Below are 8,432 nucleotides of genomic sequence, written 5' to 3' on the forward strand. Positions count from 1 at the left end.
AATAACAACATTAAGCCTGTAAGTGTATAACCTAGTAGGGGCCTATAACCAAAACCAATTGCAAACATTCATTTGTAAATATTTAGCTCAATCCATTGTGCTAGCAGAAGCAACTGACTGACTAATGGTAAATCCAGCAGCCATAGCTGCTCTGGCAGCCACAGCAATGGCCGCCATTATCATGGGATTTGTTGATAGGTAGAGGAACAATCCCTTGGCACTCAGACCACCACAGTCAGCTCCTCAGGATCCCAGCAACTCTTCTCTTGGCTCTGCCCTGTCTTCAGGCTTCTGGAAAGGAAAATCCACAGCACACAACAGGCACTCAGGTATCCACACTGGACTGTCATCATCCTGCGGGAAAACACAAACAGCCCCTCTTCCCCACACCAGTACGGGTTTTGGACCATACCAGGCGCCATCTGCTAGATTCTTCCATTTGACATGAGGCGGCCAATACTGGTCAGCAGCAGTATGAGATTGAGCATCAACAGTCAAAAAATTTTAAATGTATAAAATACAAGATAAATGGTCTCTGGGGGTGGGACCATAGTTTCCCTTTTTTGTTTTATGCAAACAGGCTTTGAGCGCACAATGCGCATGATCCACTATAGCTTGTCCTTGAGGATTATAAGGTTTTCCTGTTTTACGAGAAATAGAGAACTCAGAGCCAAATTTTGCAAAGCCAATGCTGGTGTAGGCTGGCCCATTGTCAGTTTTTACAGTTTTTGGAACTCCCATATAGGCGAAAGCCTGGAGGCAAGAGACTTTTAACATCCCATGATTTTCCTCCTGTATGGGCTGAGGCAAAAATAAGATGAGAATATGTATTTATGGTTACATGAACATACTGCATATGCCCAAAAGAAGGAACATGGGTAACATCCATTTGCCATAAATGATTAGGAGCAAGCCCATGAGGATTAACTCCCATATGGGGAACAACTAAAAGTTCTGTACCCAGAGAGCATTTTTTAAAACAATATCAGTGGCCTGCTCTCAAGACATTTTAAAATGAAATCTTAGAGACCCAGCATTGAGATGAAAATTATTATGAGCTTTTTCTGCAGCTCCATAAGATTCTTGACTAACTGAACAAATTTGGTGAGTAAGCTGATCAATCAATGTATTCCCCTCACTCAAGGGACCAGGAAGGTCAGTATGAACCCGCAAATGCCCTACGCAAATGGGAACAGATCAGGCCCAAAGCAATGTTTGAATAGCCAATAACTGCTTCTGGAATCGAGATACAGAGGCAATATAAGCTGCAGTTTCCAAAGGTGCAAGAATTTTGCTTATTTATTGACTGTCAGTAAAAAGGTTAAATGGAATATCAGCATATTTCTCTAGGGCCATTTGTACAGTGATCAATTCAGGCACCTGAGCAGATTTAGCATCAATAGGCTGAATACCAAAATCAGGAGGGGGAGGCTACCACAGCTCTCCTGGTGGAAGACCCATCAGTAAATACATTCCATGCCCCTGCCAGAGGCTGCAAAGAAATAACTTTAGGGAAGCATACTGGATGATTTTTGAAAAAGGTGACCAACGTATCAGAAGGATAATGATTATCAAACCTGCAGGGATTAGTGCATAAAAACAAGGTCCAATCTTCAGCCAAATTTTGCAGCCGAGTTATTTCTGCCTGGGTATATGGTGTAATAACCTTATCAGGTTACATTCCAAAGGTTTGCAAACTAAGTTTATACCCTTTCATAACATATAGCACAGCTTATGGATATGAGATAACAATTTTTACAGGTGACACATGTTCATGTTCCCATAGTCCTTGCTGCCAAAAAACTCCAGTAGGACTATGCTGAGAGGGAAAAATTATCAACAGCAGAGGCTGACTATAGTCAATATAATGAATATGATGAGCAGACACAAACTTTTCTTCAATAAAGTAATACATTGCCTTGCCTTGCCTTACAGAAGGAGGTTGGATCTGTATTCCCATGCAGAATGTCAAAAAGTGGTTTTAAGACTCCCATAGGAATTCCCATACTGGGTCGGACCCAATTGAGATCCCCAAGCAATTTTTAAAAATTATCCAGAATCTTTTGGATGCAAAGAAATGGTAAAAACCAATCCTTCAGGTCAATAACTAAAAGATAGTATCCTGCAGGAATACTCACAGGCTGAGGCAGCCCAGGTTGAGTTGCCCCCATTATTTCCATACAATCATTTACTGCTCTAAGATCTCACAACAGCCTCCACTTACCAGACATTTTCTTAATAACAAAGATAAGAGTATTTCAGGGAGAAGTGGATGGCACTATGTGTCCTGCCTCTAGCTGTTCCTGGGCCAGGGTATGAGCAACCTATAATTTTCCTTACTTAGAGGCCATTGCTCTATTCATACAGGTTTAGGAATGCTTTCTGGCTGCTCTGGAATGGCCCCTAAGAAAAAATTTCCTAACCCTGCATGCTGTCCAGGTAACTGTTGTATTATTTTATTGTCTGCTAAAATTTGCATGTCTCCTTGCAGATCTTTTCCCAACCGCTGACCAGGGACAAAGCCCTGGTTTGTTAACATGCACTGCACAAGTTCAATGGTCAGAACTGCTCCTATAGCTTTCAAAACATCTCTTCCCCACAAATTGAGAGGAAGGTGTTCCAGGACAAATGGTTTTAAGTCCCCTTATGGCCTTCTTTATCCTTCTAATCTAAATATTGGGTACTGCACTCTGGAGAACTGGCCATCCCTACCCCCTGTAATGCAGGCCACACACCAATTACAGAACTATTAGCCGCTGTATCTGTAAGACCTTGGAACTTTTCCCGTTAATTGTTAAGGTAAGTGTGGGGCTGTTCTCTAAACTAGAAACCCCAAAAGCACCAGGGAATCTTGTGGAGCCAAACCCCTTGTCCCCTCGTTCTTGTTTAAAGAAAGGATTAGTAGAGCGAAACAGGGGTAGAAGCACTAGTTGAGCTATTCTCGCTCCTTGAGGGATGACAAGGACTCCTACCCCAGCTTCAGTCATGATTTTAATTTCTCCAGTATAATCGTAGTCTATAATTCCTGGTAAAATTTTAATTCCTTTAAGTGCTAAACTACTTCTACTCAAGATTATACCTACTGAACCCTCTGGAATAGGTCCACATACTCCAGTCCCCAAGGCCTGCACACCCATTTGTGGGGTCAATACTGCCCGGGCGGAGGTACAGAGGTACAGTCCTGCACTTCCTGGGCTCCTTGGACAAGGTCTTTGACAGTGAGGTGTTTCCTTGAGGAATAAATCTGATGGGAACAGCTGGTCTGCTCATGGCCCCATAACTTGTATTTTGGGGGCCTGGGGCAGGCCCCTCCTTCCATTTTCTGACATGGGGATGAGATTTCTTGAATGTCAGTTTTAGAGTGACAGTCATTAGCCCAATGAGCCCCCTTTTGACATTTTGGGCAAACACCTGGATTTCCCCTGGACTGATTAATGTTTGCTTTACCTGGTCAGTCATCCTCATCTACTTAGACCATAAAACTTAATATGTGTAAGTTCAACAGAATCACCATATACGGACCGCCCATGCCTGCTTCAGTATTTCCAGGGCATAAATATCATACATTTTCATTATAATAGACCTTCCTTGGGGTAATAAAGAAGGCTGAATCACCTTGTTAATAGCTTAGATCTGTTACCATGATTTTATTTTCCAGATTTCTTTTTAATGACAAATTGGAGAATTCCAGAGACTGATCAATTCTTCAATATGTTGAGCATTTAGCTGTTCCAGTACCATCTTGTAATTTTTCTGATGTCAAAGGCCATTGTTCCACCGGACAGGTTTTTTATTTAACCATTTCAAAGGTAGGGCTGTTAGTACCTTTGAAAGATCACCAGCTGTTGTGCCCTGCTTATGTAAAACCTGGATAATTGGTGACTATTCTTGATAATTCCTGTTAATATTTCTCTCAGAAGCATTCTTTATTTAATGGTTTGTTTCTGAGATTGGAGGAATGTTAATCTGCGTTTTCTATTACTGTAACAAATCATGTCCCTATAAATTTATTACTGTGGTAGCCACATAATGACTTTAATTTCCCTACTTTTCCTTCTGGCCCTATACAGTCAACCCTTGTCGAACTTTGTTTTACTTGAGTTCAAATTCCTAGAAGCTGAATATTTACCTCTTGAAGAGGCCTATCTGGATGGTAAGATCTTGGTAAAATTATTGTTATATCTGTGCCTATGTCTAGCCATCCTTCAATTACAAGGCCATTTTTTTGGTATGTTTAACTTTAGTCTTTGATCATTTATAGAAGTTTGCCAAATTAATTGTTTTATGATCTCTCCTGAAAATTTTGTGTTGTTTATTGAAGATTTTCTGTCATCCAGAACAATATGCTTTTTTTTTTTACAGGGTATGATTGAACCAAATTTGATATTGGATTCAATGCATTTCCTGATGGCAAAGGGTTACCTTGCCTGACCCTTTTTGATCTGTATTCATTACTCCAAAGCTGGCCTTTGCCATATCTTCTGCATAGTCCAGAAGGGTAGGGGCTTGTGTAAAATGCCTTGCCTACAATCCATTTTCAGATGACCCCGTTTATCACAATTAAAATATCTGACCTTTAGGATTTTTTTTTGAAATTTTTAGAAATTACATCTCTTGTCAAAGCAGCATTAGATGTGTGTGGTCCAGTATCCACCGTATTTTTAATTCATTCAACTATTGGTTCTGATCTTGCCTTTAAAGATTTAATCACCCTTTTGCATTTTGAATTAGTATTTTATAAAGCTAAAAATTCAATTAATATTTATCTGAATCCTGTATCTAATATTGTTCTATTTACAGCTGAAGTCAATGAAGGCTTCTTTTGGGCCTTGCATAATTTTGATAAATGACTCAAATCTGTTTCCTGATTTTTCAGCCTTGTCCCAAGCATTCAAAGCTGTTAGATGACATTGGGCCAAGGTGTGATCATCAAATTCAAACTGTCTTTGCAACTCAGCATATTAGCCTTTACTGAGATGCTGATCTTGGGAAATTTCCATATCTCTAGTTCTATTTAATTGTTCCATGACCTTAATCTAGTTTCCTTGTTTCATCCTGTAACTGAAGATCAGCTTTCAATATCTCTATATCTTTCCAGTCTTGAGCGATATTCTGTTCTGATTTGCCCATAAATTTAACAACTCCTTCACATAGGGTGAATGTATACCATATGAAATGACCACTTTCTTAAATCTCATCAAATCTTATATTTCTATAGCATTCCATGTAACGTCTTGCATAACATTTGATGTTGTCTATCATCTGGTGATTGTTCTTGTATAGGAACTGGATAAACTAAGGTTATTTGTCTAATACCCAGGGCCATCCCTCTTCAATTTCATCACACAGTGGTATAGTAAATTCTTGTCTAAATTCCTCTATGTCTGAGAACTTGTTTTTATTAGTAAGTCTTTCTAAGGCTTGTATCTTATCAGTAATAAGTCATCCTAATGTTTGTATCTTATCAGTAGTAAGTCTTTCTGAAGCTTGTATCTTATCAAATTTTCATATTTAGTGCAGTTCTCAAACCACTTTTTAAGGATAAAATATGAATTACCAAGCTGAGAATGATTGATATGTCAATTCCAGCCAAGTTAGTTATTCCTTCACTTAATTTTTCAAATTTCAAAACACCCATTGTAGAACTGTAAAAAGACCTAACTTCCTGTACTATAATATTGTTTGTTATTTATATACGTTGGTGTCTTGGCTACATGTTTGTGTGAGGCTGTTGGATCCCCTGTAACTGAAGTTACAGTTGTGAGCTGCCATGTGGGTGGTGAGAATTGAACCTGAGTCCTGTGGAAGACCAGCCAGTGCTCTTCACACTGAGACATCTCTCTAACCCCCGTATTGTAATATTGTTCCTCATTCTAAACATGGAAAAGACTTTTTTAAAAACCTAATTTCTCCATTAAGCATTCCCAGGTGTCTCACCAGCTCTACTCACGACAGCATAGGTGGAGCTGCGTGTGTGGGTGTAAGTCAGCTGTGGTAATGATGTGCAGCTGTTTAGGCAGGGAGGGAGGAGGGAGTGACCAGAGATGATATTTGGTTGTACAGGTGGGGAGGATGGGCACGGCAAGGTGCTCAAGCCGAGCTAACTGCATGCCCGGGTGGGGGGCCATTGTAGGTGCTCACATGCCATGCTCAGAGGAGGCCTGAACTGCATAAAGAGTGGATGTAGGGAAATGGGCAGGAAAAGCCCATGGCTGCGATACAGAGTTGGAGGGGACCAAGACATTTACTGAGAGCAGAAGAGGACAGCTGCCAAGGAGTGTAAGACAACCATGACTGGCTGTCACTGCACCTGGGCAGAGAGCATGGCCAGAGGAGGGTCTGGAGTGATGGGGGAAAGCTGATGGCAACACTGTGCCACTTTGGCAGGACCTAAGCCAATGCACTGGATGCCAGATAGTGCAGATTCTTTTACTGTTTTATAACAAAGTTTGGTGGTCAGAGATTAAGGTAATAAGCTGATAAATCCACAGAGCAATGGAGAAAAAGATCCCTTGCCCTTCTTTCTACCTTCTCAGATGGAAAAGCCCGAAAACTTTCGAAGCCCCTCCTTATTTCTCTCTGAGTCTCTTTATCTTCCTCTGAGTTGGCCAGAAAATTCTATAGTTCATTCTGGCCAGCTGACCATAGACTCCACCTCTGAATCAAGGCTTAATTCCATTGGTGGTCTCAGTACAAAAATACAAATAAATTTACTGCAACATTGAGGTTATAGGAGTGTGCTATGTGCCTAGTTTTTGTGTGCTAGGGAGGGGTCTCAGGTCTTTCTGCATGTGAGGTGTAAGAGTAGTATTGTTGACTTCTAGAGTCATCTGAGGGATGCCTGTGGAGACTAATCTTGGTTACAGTAATTGAGATGAAGATGTGCTGATAATGAGTAGCCCCAATTCTTTTGGCTGAGTAGTGAACTATGTAGTGCAGGGAACTGAATAGCAGAGGCTTTCATTTGCTCACTGGTTCTTGATTGTAAATATGATATGCCTAGCTGCTTCATGCTCCTGCTGCCCCGACTCCTTTGCTCTGATGACCTGCACTGTTGAGCTGTGAATCATGGTAAACTTTCCTCCTTTAAGTCTCTTCTGTCAGAGAGTTTCATCACAGCAACAGGAAGAGAAGTTAAGACACCAGTCTAGCAATTTCCCAACTGAGTTATATTCCCAGCCCTAAGACTGACTGCTTCAATTAGACACTCCTAGAACTTTCTAAAGATTTCCCTGCTTCTGCCATTATTGTATTGGATACAGGTCAACACATATCTTAGAAAGCTTCTACTGGTAAGGATGGGTGAAGTCAGAAACTTGAGGCCACTGGCATCTGCAAAGGAAGCAAAGGAAAGGAAGGAGGAGGACCCAAGGATCTGGGTCCTAGTGATGTTGCCTGCACTCTTAAATCAACACACATTCATCAGAATTTCCAAGGAATTGTTTTAGTTAGATTATTCAATGGATATGCCCTTTCAGTTAAGCCAATTTAAATATATTTTTCTATCTTTTAAATTAAAATAAAAATTCCAACTAATAAAAAAGATTTCTTTTGTTTAAATAAAATAATTTTAGGAAGAACAGAATGAAAATTACCAAAAAATAAATTATTGAAATAACATATTAGCATTACAAGAATTTGAAATGAGCTAGAGAGATGGCTCAGTGGTTAATAGCACTGGCTACTCTTCCAGAGGACCTTCTTTAAATTCTCACCATCCACACAGTAGCTCACAAATGTCTATAACTCCAGTCTCAGGGGATCTGGCATCCTCTTCTGGCTCCTAGGAACACCAGGCACACATTTGGTACACAGACATATGTGATGGCAATATATCCATATATATGTATAAAATAATAAAGAAGGAAAGAATTTGAATCATTTAGAATTATATCTAGTTTCAAGTTGCCCCGCCCACTCCCCCAGCTGCTGAGGCAAGTGGATCTTCCTTCTGCTTCCAACCTGTGAGCTCTTCCTTTCCATCTCTCTTCCAGAGGTAGCTGCTGCCATGGCTCCTCTCTTCTCCTCTCCCTCCTTTGTCTCTCTATTATCTCCTCAACAGTAAACATACATGCATTTAAGTTACATTTATGTGCGTGTGTGCATGTGTATGTGCACACATGCACAAACACAGAGTGAACAGGAGTTGGGTGAAGTGGATGCTTTGGTGGGCCCTACCAAAGGCATGCCACTGCACAAAACACACATGCAACAGAGCCAGCACCAGGAAACCAGGCAGGGAATACTTAAGTAAAATGGTGGGACTTGGTCACCTGGCCGTTAGTTAAGATGGCAGTGAGGTCACCTGACCTCAGTCATTATGGTGGTGGGCATGTGTTGTATGAAAAAGCCGTGCTTTTTCTGCTGCCGTGGCTCCTCTTCTTTCCTCCCCCTCCTCTGTCTCTCTTGTCCCCTTCTCCCTCCCTCTCTCC

Source organism: Alexandromys fortis, unplaced genomic scaffold (genome assembly GCF_014885135.2).
Source record: "Alexandromys fortis isolate MF-2015 unplaced genomic scaffold, M_Fortis_MF-2015_v1.1 scaffold_4, whole genome shotgun sequence".
Taxonomy (NCBI): Eukaryota; Metazoa; Chordata; class Mammalia; order Rodentia; family Cricetidae; genus Alexandromys; species Alexandromys fortis.